The sequence below is a fragment of the Lissotriton helveticus genome, chromosome 1_1 (genome assembly GCF_964261635.1).
Source record: "Lissotriton helveticus chromosome 1_1, aLisHel1.1, whole genome shotgun sequence".
NCBI classification, from domain to species: Eukaryota; Metazoa; Chordata; class Amphibia; order Caudata; family Salamandridae; genus Lissotriton; species Lissotriton helveticus.
The window spans coordinates 1,662,819,695-1,662,834,964 of NC_136057.1; the positions used below are offsets into that span (position 1 = coordinate 1,662,819,695).

Here is a 15,270-nt window from a genome sequence, read left to right on the forward strand (position 1 = left end):
TTACTGTGTTCGTACTCCCGTATGCCAATAATCCGCCCAAGTTCGCTCAACCGATAACGGTTGAGCGAACTTGGGCGGATTATTGGCATGTAACAAATATATTGTATATATATGTAACAAATATATTAAAAATACAAAGAAATCTTATACAAAAATATATACTAAAATACATAACATTAATAAAAAAATATTTTGAACAACTATATTTTTGCAAACAATAATTTACACTTTGATATTTTAAACATCGATATTACTTACCTAAATTTGATATTCTTGACCACGAGAATTTCTCAGTCGATATTTCTGACCCACGATATTTCTCAATATTTGTGTAAATCGATATTTTTGATTCGATTTTCTGTCTCTGCACCATCTGGATGCAATGACAAACAGCAAAATACCAGTAGGGTGGCACACTGTGCTGAGCACAGATTTTTAGCCCCGCCCCACAAATCGCCCCTTTCCCCACGGTCATATGTGTGGTCCCTAGTGATTACCCAGACTGTGCATTTCGGCCCCTGAGGAAATGTTTGTGAGTACCCATGTGCTAGACGAATGCCAATCTGGTTTCAGGCCAGATCTCAGTACTGAAACTACTATTCTCCATATAATAGACGACGCCCTTCAAGCTCTAGGCCAAGGAAAAACTTGTCTCTTAATTCTTTTAGAGCTCTCATCGGCGTTCACCACAGTTAACCATGAGAAGTTACTAGAACGTCTGGAAATAGGATGGGATTAGGAGAGCCGTTCTCAAATGGTTTAAATCCTTCCTACAGAACTGCTCCCAAAGATTCTTAGTTAATCGAAATCTATCCTCTCCTTCTCCAATTACGATCGGAGTTCCCCAAGGTTCAACACTCTCCCCAACTCTTTTTAACCACTATCTAAAACCTAAACTCTAAAGCTGACTGTACAATGGCTCGCTAGCAACCAGCTCAAACTTAACTTGCAATAAAATGAATTTTTACTAATTTCTCCTCCTAAAAGTTCCACTGACATACTTGAAAGGACTTCACCACGCTGAACTGTACCCTGACCATAGTGGACTGGGCCAAATCACTAGGAATCACGCTGGACAGGAACCTGAGCATGCAAGCCCACATCAACACACTGGCCAAAAATGCCAGGTTTCACCCGAGCTACCTGAGAAAACAAAAATCATTCCTAGATACATCGCACCTTAAAATGGCAGTACAGGCATTAGTTATCTCTAGGATCGAATAAGGATGCTCAACACTCTCTGGCCCAGGTGCCGCTCCTCCATGTGGACGGAGGAGCATCGCCCCACTGCTTTCTCGCAGTGCAAGAAGCAGAAACATAAATGGTATTATAAATACCATTTTATGTTTCTGCTTCTCGCTCGCACTGCGAGAAAGCAGAAGGGTTTGGTTGGGGGTGGGTGGTCCTGCTCCAGGGCAGAGGACGAGTGCCTTGCCCACTCTGAGGGCACTGACTGTTTGGTCGATCCCAGGGCCGACCAAACCAGTCATACGCACTCTCCCTTTTCTACATGTAGGCTGCATGCAGCCTACATGGAGAAAATGGCCTCCCCAAAGTCGTCTGTGTAGTCGGCGTCCCAACCAATCACAACTCTGCCTTTGCAGCATTGTGATTGGCTTAGGGGAGGGGAGGGAGGATGCCTGCTTCCTGTGTGGAGCAGAAAAGCAGTGACGACACGGGACCGGACCAGGCCTGTGAAGGTAAATTAATTTATTTCAAATTAACATCCCCCTGCGCGATCCCCCTGCCTCCCCACCCGCTAGTCACGCCATCCGCGACTGCTCTGGCCCATCCAAGATCTCAACAGCTCCCCAAAAAGCCTGTCTCAACACAGCCGCAAGACTCTTAACAGGTTCCAAAGAATTCGACCACGTCTCACCGCACCCGAAGGCGCTAAACTGGCTTCCTTACGAAGCCAGAATCCATCTCAAATTGACCTGTATGACACACAAAGTGTTACATTCTAATTCACCTGAATATCATTCTCAGAAAATCGTGGTTTCTGGAGGAGGCATGCAATCCTGGTGTGCCAGGGATTTTGTGCTGAAACCACTGCCTCTTCCGGAAGTAGAAAACTGATAATAGAGCTTTCTCTGGGGAGCACCTAGAATCTGGATCTTGCTGTCCCCTAACATCAGGAGAATACCACCTTTGTCAAGATTCAAAAAGGAAGCTAAGATTTTCCTAATGGGTAAATTCCTTCCATAAACACTCACAGTGGACATACTGCTCAGCGGCCTAGCGATATGCTATTGCTCTCTACTTGAACCCCACCTGTGTAAACCGGTCTTGATTTCCTAGATGTAACCTACGCGATTCATGTATCATGGTCTTTGCTTATCATTTTGCATCGTTCTTACTTCACTGTCACTTTAATGGGCTGAGGCTGGTGTTGTTACAGTCTTCCCCTGCTCCTACTAACATTTGTTTTATTCTGCCTCAAAGTGTACTCATGAAAGCCTATTCCGACTCTGTGTAAATAGCTTGTTATCTTTGCAAAGTGTTCTCATGATTCGCCTGCTCCGAATCTTGTAAATAACTTGTTATCTCTGTAAAGCGGTCTGACACCCTAACAGGTCACTTTCGCGCTCTATAAAACACTAAATAAATAAATAAATAACTCCACGGTGTTAACAATAATGTCCAAAAACTCTAACACCTCTGTTAATTTGTAATTTGTTTTATTCAACGGGCATTGGGAGTTTAAACGCTATAGCAATGCTATTTTTTAATTGCAGGTTTTGTAATAATAGTGCATTCAGTAATCTAGTGATATTTAATTTAGACTATTAAAAATATTATTTCTCCCACACCCAACTTAAATGTTGGTTGAAAAAGTAGTTTCCATTTGTTTTTGAGTGGCTTAGTTTCCTTATAATAACAGCATTTTTGCAACAGATGATGATCATAAGTCTTAGGAGATTTGATTGATGGATCAGTTGTCAGTCTTGTCTTCTGCAGCAGTTACATTCTCTAAGTTATTTGTAACTGATTTTTGGATTGCCATCTGTAATTCTTCTTTGTGTTAACATTTTAAGTACTGTCGTTAAGGTTGCACAGTCTGCATGCTTATATTGTCTCCTTAAGCCAGATCCTTTAACCACTTGATGCAAGACCTTTTTGCAGAGTGGGGTAGAGTGGAGTGTCTGTTCATATGGGAGTTGCTGTTGAGTTTGATGATTCAATTTGATCCATCTGTATAGTGTATCTGTGACTGAAGTTTGTCTGACTTTTTTTTTCCAAAAGGTCTTCTTGATCGGTCTCTGCTACTGGTTCCTTTTTTTATATGCCAAAAATAAGAAAAAAATTGACAGTAACTAATTGAGGATCCTTTTGCCATGCTGTTGTTGATGCCATTTTCTTATTTTGTTTTTTTGTTCAGCCTTTTCAACCTTTTTTTGCTTTTCTTTATGTGTGATGGAGGCTGAGATTTCAGTGCTATTTCCATATCAACAAAAGCCTATTCCTGCAACTGTGAGTGGCATATTCGATTCTCTCCCTGCCCTGGACATTCTTGGAGGATATGGTAATTTCTTGAGTTATATCTATTGTATTTTCTTTGTACATTGCTTTTTTTTGGTCGTGCTACCCTTCATCTGCTTGATTGTGGACGTCTTGATGTAATCAAATGCTACTCTCTTTAGTTTCTATTAGCATATTCATAATCTGTGGTAGTGCTGATAGTTTGTCTATCAAAGCTCACGTAAAATTTATTTTAATCTTTCTAGTTTCTTCCAGTGGATTAAATCATTCAGACTTCCAAGTTATGTATCAATCGCTAAAGGATAATTTGCTGAACACTGCTGCAGATGCACTTGGACTTCCATTTTGTTGTCATGGAGTTGTACTGCTCTGATGATTGCTTTCACAGCTTTGTTAATATTTAGTGACTACAGCGATATGTTATCCAATTTTGCCTCAGGAATATTCTACCTTAATAATTCCAATGCTAAGTGCCACATCTGGGTTAGCGGGATGCTGTTTTTGAGTTTATCAATGTAATTTTTTTAGGAAAGACTTGGGTCCTATTGTTGAGGTCCATACTAAGTGGCTGCTGATGCTTGGTTTTGTATTTTAGGATCTGTGTAAGGATGTTTTTTTGTACACAAGTAGTACTAGACTAGATAAAAAATGTTGGTGCCCTCTGTCTGTGCTTCAACATTTTAATCTGGCTGATTGACAATGATGATTGTGGGTGAGATAAGAATCCGCTTTTATTGCATTCACTGCCCTTAATCAGTTTATCTTTGCTATTTTTAAGGTTTTCCTGGAACATTCTTTCTTTACTAGGTTATATGGGAGTGGCATCTACTTTGAACGCGTCTTTACCTGCTGGTGTTAGTTCTTTGTCACTTAGGGGAGCCAAAGGTACTTTTTGAAATGTCAAAAAGTCTTAGGCTGGCAATTGTGTTTTTTTTTCTTTGTTCCCCTTATTAGTTTGGATTATGCAGCTCTTGTGTTTGTTTGCGTGACTTTGAGCTTGCAATAAGGGGTCTATTAGGATGTCAGACGGATGGCCGTCGCCGGGCTAGCAGTGGAAACCGCTGGGCCTGTGGCGGCCATCCGTCCGCTATCAAAACCCGAAAAACCGCCGGTCTCATTAGCATGGCGGTGATGACTGCAGCGGTGAGAAATTCCGCCTGCGACTTTTCCGCCGGTAGCAGTCGCACGCTTGCCTGGCGGGCAGAGATGGACCGCTAAAATGGGGTGCAGAGCCAGCCTCTGCCCGCATGATTATGATGCTGGCGGTAGCCAGCCTTTCCACTGCGGTGGAACCGCCATGGAAAGGCATGCGGAGAATGTCTCCGGAGGCCCATTGCTTGCCCCCACTGTGTTGAGGGGGTGTGGGTGCACTGGAGGGGTACCCATGGTACCCCCCTACATGTCCCTGTACCAGGCCAGGCGGCAGGCGCTGTGCAGTGTCCCGACCGCCATCCAAATAGACCCCTAAGAGTGAGTAGTGTGTTTGCATCTCTATGATATCATTATTACTTGGAGTTACTTGATGTTTCTGAAAGTGACATCCGATTTCGTCTCATAGGAGGATCTGTTAATTTTCATTGTCTTTTATTACGCAGAGATAAGCTATATTCTCCTGAGTTCCAGCAACTAGTGTCTGAAGTTTTCCTGTACTGCGCCACCTCCCCTCTTGTATATACCTCCAGATGACATGTGATGCTCATTTAACCAATGCCACTTCTCCCTTTCTATATTCTTATTATTATTGAGTAAAATGGTCTCCGGAAAAGTTGAATTTTAAGGAGATTTCTAAAGCTGACGTAGTTTGGTTCAGCTCTGCTGCAGAGAAACTGACGCAGGGCAGTTCAAAGTTTAGGACGATGCAGCCCCAGAAAACAGCAGCCGCGTTTCTGCCAACCGAAAGTGTGTTGAGGAATCAGATGCGAGAATGCAGATATAAAGCTCCTGTTGGGGACGTAATACAAGGCCCTTGTTCCTTTAGACATTATAAATTAAATGCCTTGAATTTCATCCTAGACTCCACATGGAGGCACTGGAGTGCTTTTAGAGCTGGCTTCATGCTGTCACCACTGGTTATGACACACACTGGCAGCCAGATTTTGAAGCAAGTCAGTCAGTCAGAACAATTAATTCGCATCGTATTTGGTGTATAAAAGTACCTAAAAAAGATTACATCGCATTCAATAAGCACAACCGCTTGTCGAGGGAGAAACAGATTAAAATTGTTTTCTAAAAACATTTTAAAACAAGAATTAAAACATCATTCCCTTTATCAGAATGTTCCATAATTTAGAAATAAATAATTGAACATCTTAAAAACACTGAAAAACAATCAGGGAGTCCATAAATTAAATAAAAACTACTAAGCCTTGTGCTTTATGCTCAATTGTTCAAGGTTTCATTAAGTGTTACATTCTTACCTAGCCTGTTCCAGGTTTCTTTAAGTGTTACATTCTTACCTAACAGTGGTACATACGGAGAGCGTGGAGGGAGGGGCAAGGGGAGGGGGGGGGGGGTAGACAGTCACTATAGCCAATACAACTTCACAAAGGACCTTATCTTATGATTTTCATGAATCACACATTCCCTGTTCCATGGCGCTATAATTCTTTCCTGTGCTTTACCACTGACCAAAGAAAAGTGGCAAGTACATAGCATAGCGCCCCAAAGGGGTCTCCAGCTGTTGGAAATGTTTCAGAGTTTGCCTATATTGACTAGCATTAGCACTACGCAGATATGGTCCTATTATTCTTTTCGTTTTTTGGGAGTAAAATGAACAATAAGAAAAGTATGTGCTGAACTGACTTAGCAGATACTCCATCACAAGGACATGTAGGAAAATGTGCATTTAGGTATTTACCGGGAATCCCAACCTGAATTAAATGAGATATAAACAGAACCTAACCGGGATGAAACTATGCTGCAGATTATGCACAAAAGCCAAATAGGGTTGGACATCTGATTTTGCTAAGGGAGATGAAGTGTATAAGCTTAACACTGCTTTTATTGTTGTTTCCCTATTTGCGGAGCATCCTTGATGCATTTTTCTAGGACCAACACCACTGTATTTGTATAGAGTGAGAATAAGAATAGAGCACCCCTGTCTCACTCCTCGCCCAATACCAAACGGGGTTGTACCTTCCCTCTGCTCTACCGAACCTGACAGATGCTGTTGCCCTTGCATAAAGCTGTCTTAGGAAATGTATTATCACTAAATCCACTCCCATAGTCTCCATAGCTTACTATGGAACATGCAATCGAACGTGGAAGAGAGGTCTATAAATGGCAAGTAAAGATGACCCCTCTTTGCCACTGTATACTTGGCAACCACCATACTGGGCTGTTGTCAGAACTTTTCTCTCCGCTACCCAATCCGCCATTCTGTTTAATAACAGATGTCCCATCGTTTTAGCCAATCAGTCAATCAAAGATATTGGTTTATAGTTTTTTGGATTCCCCTTATCTCCCTTTTTGTATATTGGGAGAATTATTGAGTGCTTCCAATAATTAGGAGGGCCCAGCTTAGCTATTACAAACTCTAGGTGGGGATTATTCTCACCCTCTACTAGGGAACTAATGGGACTCAACGTCTCTATGAGGGTTTGAAAGGTGCTTTGGAAATGTGCCACCCATCCCGCTTCCTCAGTATGAGTGTCTAACGAGGGACTTTCAGTCTCTTTAGGAAAGGGGCATTCACTATCTTCCAAAACTCTTGAAGTCTTTGCAACCTGACGGTTAAGATTCGTCTGCAGCTCCGCATACGTCACACTGTAGTAGCCTAGTCATCTCATAAAAAACATCTTTATTCCAGTAAGTCATATGTGGAAGACATTTCCAGACTAGTGACAGCCTTAACCACAGCAGTGATTTGAGAGACGTGTCAGGGAGGCTTATCTCCAGATTCTTAGCTTTGAGAGGTAGTATGAGAAGCTCTAGACTACAAGTCTGGTTAAATAAAAGTCTTCCCAAGCAAGCAAGAAAACCAGTTTTGTTAGCAACCTCCCATCCATTGGTTAATGTGGTTGTAGTAGCGCACAACCCATGGCCGAGAATTCCAATATGGCTGCCAGTAGCGGGATGAACGAAACAGAAGTCAGCGCACCAGTCTTTCGGGCGTCACAGAAAAGTTGAAAGTTACTAACAGAACGGCGTCTTCCTCTTCGGAAAGAGAGTCCAATAAAGGAGAGAGTGAGAGCCACAGCGACAAGGAAAAGGAGAACCGGTGAGTGACAGCGGACACGGACTGTAGCAGAGCAGACAACATTGAGAACACCAGCAGGGGGATAGGAGAGCTGACGACAAATCCCATCGAAGAGTAAGACCACAATACTTTCAACTTCAATGGTTTCCAGGAGAAGGAGACCACCGGTACCCAGTCTGTCACGACCCAGTAGGGTTGTGGCTGCAGGCAAGTGACTTTCATAAACTTCTTTTCCTTTACAAGGTAGTGGACAGGAGACTCAACATTGCCACTAGCGTTAAAGAAAGCACCAGAGGTGATGTAGAGTCACCGGTGTGGTGGAGGCACAAACGGTGAGGGAAAAGGACTTAGCTTACTTACAACCTACTTATGGCACCCCCCTTTGATTCTTTCTGATGGCTGCAACAAGTCTTCTCTTCCTGGAAGCTGACCGCAGACCAAGGGACATCTAAAGAGAGAAGAGAACAGAAGAAGAAACCACATAGAAAAAACTTGTATCCGAGAGGAACAGTTGTTATTGTTTTTTTCATTTTGTAACCCTACTGTGTCTGCCTCTAAAAATAAGAAAATAAAAGGACAGTTTCTTTCTTCACTACCTCTTTTTATATTCTCTATAAGGAAGGGGGACTACAGTCGTGTCAGAAGTGGGATTTGTGTCTAGACTACTATGACACAACCCATCACCATGGAGGTTTTGATAGCTCAGCTGGCTGAAGGTCAGCGACACCTGCAACTTGTCTTGGAACAACAGACAAAAACTGAGCAGGACGAGAGAAAAGATTTCCAAACAGCCCTAAAAGAACAAGCAACTTTGTTAACTTCAAACCAGCCGATACAAGATACTGCTATTCTCCGCCTCACAGATGCCATTTCCAGTGCTTGCATTCACCCAAATATACCAGGCTCAGTTTTACAAAAGTTTCAAGAAGGGGAAGACCCTGACTACTTTTTTGTGAACTTTGAGAGAGTAGCATCTACCTCGGAAGAGGTGGAGCCTATATATTGTTCCCCTCTTGTCAGGTGAATTACAGGCCGGATATCAGTCAGCCAACCCATCTGGGTTAACGCCTTATCCAGAGATAAAGAAAGCTATTCTCGATTGGCTGGGCAGTGACGAAGAAACTTACCGGACACCGTTTCGTAACAAAGTGGGTCACAGGTGACAACACGAGGGCCTTATACTACAGGATAAGGGATTCGGGCAACCAATGGCTACAGCCCACATTGTCTTTTATAGAAGAGGTCACCAAAAAAATATATTTAGAGCATTACCTAGATGCGCTACCTTATAACACCCGCCCCCGGTTGAAGCAACACCCGAACCTCACGGTGCAGTCAGCGATAGAATTGGCTTGTGCCTACCACCGTTCTCCAGAATTTCACACCCAATCACAAAAAAAAAAACATTAGGGGTGCCCAAAACGGTTCCATGCACCATTCCTTGGGAAGGATAGACTCGGACTCCTGGCAGGACAAAGATTACAGCAAAACCTGAATTAGAAACCCCTATGCAACATAGGGCTCCCAATGCTTCAGCTGTGGCAAATGGGGTCATATATCTCAGAACTGTCCCCATAAAACAGACGTTAGTGAACCGATGGAAGTGGGCCACACAAAGGGAAGAATATTAGTAATGAGGGGGTAGTAGAGATCGCTATAAGAAGACTGTTTACCTAAATGGTAGGTCACTTGATGCTTTATTGTATACCGGGTGCAATCATTCAGTTATTAGTCAGGAATTAGCACTTAAGGACCCAAAAACCAAAACCCCCTTCCCTAAGACCAAGATCCATACTCTATCAGATACAAAACTCCCGACCTCAAGGCCCTCCAGAACAGAAGAACCAATGTCAGATTGTGAAGCAGCCCGTCTAGCTGCTGCATACCACATTCCCGCCTCAGACTCTCCTAAATCCAAAATTCAAGTGATCACAGGACACCGGAAAGACCTTCCCTGCACCAAACCACTGAGACATCCTGTCCTGACCGCCATACCGAGGGCAACTAAAGATAGAACTGCCAGAAATCAGACACCTTTCACTAACTGCCTACTAATCAACTGCAGATCGGCCTCACTACACGCAACGGAACTAGCCGAGGCTATCCTCACTCATGATATTGACATTGCGTTCCTCACGGAGACCTGGTTGAATAAGTTATCTTCTCCCTGTCTAGACATGCTCGTACCACCTGTCTTCTCCCTCATCACCAAAGACAGGATAGAGCAGCGAGGAGGAGGGGTAGCTATCATCCACAAGGATAGTTTGGCCATCTCGGAAACCACCTTGTTCGAATACAATTCCTTTGAATGTCTATCCGCCATCCTCAAGACCAAAGACAATGACTCTCTACCATGTCATCTGCTCTACCACCCCCAGGCAGAAACAACGCTTTTGGAGAAAAACTATCTGACCTGATAACACAAGGTACACTCGGCGACGCCAATAGCCTAATTCTTGGGGACCTGAATCTACGATGGAACGAAACACACAACCCTCTAATCGAATCGCTATCTAGCCTCCTCGAGGATAACAACCTTAAACAACACTGCATTGAGGAAACTCATTACAAAGGAGCCACATTAGATGCCATCATTTCGCACAAGAACTCTATCACGATCAACCACATACTTCCCGTCGACTGGTCAGACCACCACATGATCCTGTTTCATATTAATCACCCCACTATCTCCTACCAACCTCCTCATGACCCCCCAAAATGGATGAGAAACATCTCCCATGTACCCCTGGATACCCTGGCAGCGCAGTTAAGCTCACTCCTCCCGGACAACAAAGCCCACCTCTCCACCAAAGATCTCACTGATCGGTACAATTCCGAGCTAGGGGCCATTCTTGACAAGCTAGCTCCACTAAAGCTCAAAAGAAGCAGAACCACTCCTTCTAGAACTTGGTTCAACGATGACCTTAACACAGAAAGGAGAATCCTAAGAGCCAAAGAAAGAAAATGGAGAAATAACCTGACTGCCATCCTTCGTGACCAACTGAAATCAGCCCGTAGGAAGTACAACAATCACATCAAAAATAAGAAATCCAACTTCTTCCGCGAGGCACTGGACAAGGCCAAAAACAGACCGAAGGAACTCTACAGCATCATCAGACAACAAACCTCCAAACCAGTGTCCTCTTCTGTACAGGCGTCCAAAGAACACTGTGATAACTTTGCTCACTTCTTCAACGATAAGATAGCAAGAATCGAACTTTCACTAGACATCAATGAATCACTCCCTAAGAAGAGCAGCTCGGCTGTACCCCCTGCCCTCTCTCCTGGCTCTTTTCCCACCCCCTGGCTCAGCTTTTGTCCCGTTCTAGAAACAGAGATAATCTTGCTGATCGCGTCCTCCAAACTATCAGCCCACATCTCTGATCCCATTCCTCCCCTACTAATCAAGAAATTAAAACACGCTTTTGCACCTATTTGGGGCAAAATCATAAACAGCTCCTTAAAAAATGGAGTGGTCCCTGATTGCCTAAAAATGGAACAAGTCACCCCCCTGCTGAAAAAACCCGGTCTAGACTCGACAGATCTGAACAACTTCAGACCTATATCCAACCTCCCCTTGCTCTCAAAAACACTTGAACGCTGCGTTCTTCATCAACTGACACAGCACCTGGACAACATCAACCATCTAGACCCCCACCAGTCTGGCTTTAGAAAGGGCTGCAGTACAGAAACCGCGATGCTGAACATCATAGATGACATACATGGTTCTCTAGACTCAGACAAATGCTGCCTCCTCATTCTCCTTGACCTCTCAGCAGCATTTGACACAGTGGACCACAAACTCCTCATCAAGGCTCTCCAAGAAAGAGCCAGCCTCGGCGAGGTAGTTCTCAAGTGGTTCTCCTCCTTTATAAACAACCGCACCCAATTAATAAAAATCAAGAACTTCACCTTCGAAACCCAGCAAGTTAACAAGGGCGTCCCCGAAGGATCGGTGCTCTCTCCACAGCTTTTTAACATCTATATGGAACCACTCGCCAAACTACTCAATAAAACCAACAACCGCTTCCACCTCTACGCGGATGACACGCAGATCTACCTGGAAACCTCCTCTCTCACTGACATCCAAAGACTAAATGATGTCCTGAAAGATGTTCAAGAATGGCTAACAAACAACCATCTGAAACTAAATCCAGACAAGACTGAGACACTCCTCATCTCGAACAAGGATGATAACCCTCAAATCACTGAATGGCTAAAGGCAATCGATGCACTCAAAGGGAATCTTACGCTAGCAGACTCTATTAAATCTCTCGGCGTCACCCTGGACCCAAAACTAAACATGATGAAACACATTAAGAGCTCTGCCAAAAGCGCATTCTTTAATCTCAAACTTCTGAACAAAATCAAACCATACATTCATAACAAGGATCTCAAACTGGCCACTCAATCCCTGGTACTGTCAAGACTGGACTATGGGAACGCAATTCTAACAGGCATTCCTAAATCACACCTGGCACCGATCAAAAGAACATTACATGCGGCAGCCAGAATGATCACCGGCATCAAAAAATCTGATCACATCTCCCCGGCACTCAAAGAACTCAAATGGCTACCAGTAGAAATGCGAAGTAGCTTCAGGACGGCCTGCCTAACCCACAAAGCCCTCCATACCGGCAAACCCGAATACCTGGCAAAAAAACTCAAAAAAGCTGGTCAAGCCAGGAATCTGAGAAGCTCTAACTCCCTCCTGCTCATCATACCTAAAACCAAAAAGAAAAGAACAGCAGACTGCTCTTTCACGGGCAATGCCCCTAAAATTTGGAACTCCATCCCCACGCACATCAGAACCATACCGTCCTTTGTGGAATTTAAAACACAACTCAAGTCCCTGTTCCTCATCCGTTCTCTTGGTTGTGGATAAGATGTAACAGACCGCAACATCAAAACTTTGTGCCCCCTTGGAACCCTGATACCAAAGAAGTTCTGCAGTACATTTATGCAGCTCCTACTTTTTCTCGTGGATTGTCAATACCTTTCCTAGGTCATGCCTTTGGAGATTACATGCGATTTTGTAAAGTGTATTGAACCCTTGGTACCAAATAAGCTCTGCACACATATGCAGCGCTCACTGTGACACTAGTGGATTGTCGAAAACCCGTCATATGTCATGCTTTTGTTGCTTTTGTTGATTATATGCTATTCTCTACTGTAAAGCGCTCTGTTACCTCTGGGTCTTGACAGCGCTATAGAAAACTTCATAAATAAAAAATAAAAAATAAAAAAATAAAAAATTAGTACCCAAAAGCCAAATAAAAATGGGGAGACCATATCGATGTCTTGTGTACATGGTGATATAAAGACCTACCCTGTAGCAGAAGTACTTCTATAGACAGAGAATCATCAGATACGTAGGGTAGGAATTGTTACCTACCTAACAGAAAAGGTGACACTAGGTACCAAATTACCCCACTTCAGTGACTATCTAATGGACGTAACGAAAGAGGCAAGTATGATAGGTTGGTTACAAGAGGCACCTTTTCTCTAGGATGGAGATAGAACCACCAGCAGTGCAGGTCCCTAAAACTCGTGGGGAAAAAAGAAAGGAACATATGGAGTATCGAAAGCAATTCCATTCCTCTATCACTTGAGTTTTCTCATCCTCAGATGGAAAGACAGATCCCCCAAGAAGCTTCCGGACAGCGCAAAGAGACAAATGCATCCTGAAGTATGGTTGGATGAGAGCACAGGAGGATAACCTCAACCAGGTAGGCCCATATTGTTATATCAAACAAGGTTTACTATATTGGATCTGCTGAGATGTAAATCAACCCTTTGCGCAACTGTTAGTACAATTAGCTTTTAGAGAGATAGTTATGTGTCTTGCCCATAGTAAAGTGCATGAGGGCCACTACAGACAGGAACATACCCTTAACCCCTTCCCTGCTGGGCACATTCCCCCGCTGTGCTGGGGGAGGGGGGGCGCGCGCAGCGCCCAGGTGCTCATGCCGAGCTCAGCTCGTCATGCAGCACAGTGCTTGTGTGCTCATGACGAACAGTGCTTGTGTGCTCATGACGAGCTGAGCTTGTCATGACCACACCCGTTTCTTTAGAACGCTCGCACAGCAGGGGAATTAGCCCAGCATGCGAGCGTTCTAAAGGCCTTGACGAGCTGAGCTCGTCATGAGCACGGGAGCACCGTGGCTCATGACGAGCTGAGCTCGTCATGAGCATGCAAGGGGTTAAATACATAATAGGCGGTTTTTATTGGCCTGGCATATATCACGAAGTAGCCAGATTCTGTTCCTCGTGCCCTAGGTATCAACTAATTAATCCAACCTGGGTATGGAAGGCCCCTTTAAGACCCCTATCTATTATTGAAATCCCATTTCAGAGGGTGGGAATGGATCTGGTGGGTCCTCAAACACCTTCGGGTAGAGGGCATCAATATATATTAGTTATTGTTGATTAGGCCACCCGTTATCCTGAAGCTCTTCCCCTGACAAGAATGACATCTTCGTCGGTCGCCCAAGGCCAGGATAACCTTCTTTTCCCCAGTAGGCTTCCAGCATGAAATCTTAACAGACCAGGGAATCACCTCCATGTCCTGTTTATTTAAACAAGTATGTGCTCTTTTAGGTATATAACAAATATGCACAGCAGTATACCATCCTCAGACCAATGGACTGGTGAAGAGGTATAACAGAACCATTAGTATAATGTTGAAAAAACTCGTAAATGAAACCAGAAAAACCTGGGATCAAAAACTTCTCTTGGTATTGTTTGCTATCCGAACCCATGAGCAGAACTCTACCTGTTTCTCCCCGATTTGAATTACTATATGGATGGAATCCTCATACCCTCCTTGACATGGCTTTTGAGCAGTGGGTGGAGGAAGAAGTTGAAGGGAAACCATTATTAACCTATAGTGATTCACTTAAGGAAACGTTTTCTTTATGAGAAACCGTACACCGTAACATGGAGAAAGCTCAGCAAAAGCAAAAAAAAGGAGTATGATAAGGGGTGAAAATTGAGAGAATTTGCCATAGGTGAGAAGGTTCTCATTCTCCTACCCACTACCGAAAAAAAAACTCTTGGTCACCTGGCAGGGACCCCATTCGGTGCTAGCCAAAATAACTCCAGTAACTTATAGGGTGCCTGTACCTAATAAGGGCCAAAAGGAACAAGATTACCACGTAAACCTATTGAAAAAATGGGAAGAATCCCAAGCTAAGAAGGAAGATTTGGTGATATCGATAGGGAATATAAACCTCACCAAGGACACCAAAGCACCTCCTAGACTATTTAAGGAAGTCTCACTGGAAGCTGTCAACATCAGTGAAATGTTGACTCAAAACAAAAGTCAAGTAATGACCTTGCTAAACAAATACCCGAGAGTTGTGTCTAAGATTCCAGGATGCAGTACTCTAGTAGAGCATGATATTATTACTGAAGCGGAAAAGTCATCAGATTAAACCGTACCGAATTACCGCCACAGAGAAGGAAGTCAAAGATATGCTAAAAGCAGACATAATTGAACCCTTCCAAAGCACTTGGATTTCCCCTGTAGTGCTTATACCTAAACCTGACGGTAGTCTTCGGTTCTGTATCGACTTCAGACAACTGAA

General features: G+C 43.7%; 1 long non-coding RNA gene across 1 annotated transcript in view; it reads left to right on the top strand.

Annotated features, from left to right (window-relative positions):
- The first annotated feature begins 3,419 nt into the window (after positions 1–3,419).
- LOC144773890 (uncharacterized) overlaps positions 3,420–15,270 on the top strand; it is an 87,227-nt gene continuing 75,376 nt past the window's right edge. Inside the window, exon 1 of the long non-coding RNA XR_013600071.1 lies at positions 3,420–3,526. This is a non-coding gene — a long non-coding RNA (uncharacterized LOC144773890). The remainder of the gene's footprint in view (positions 3,527–15,270) is intronic.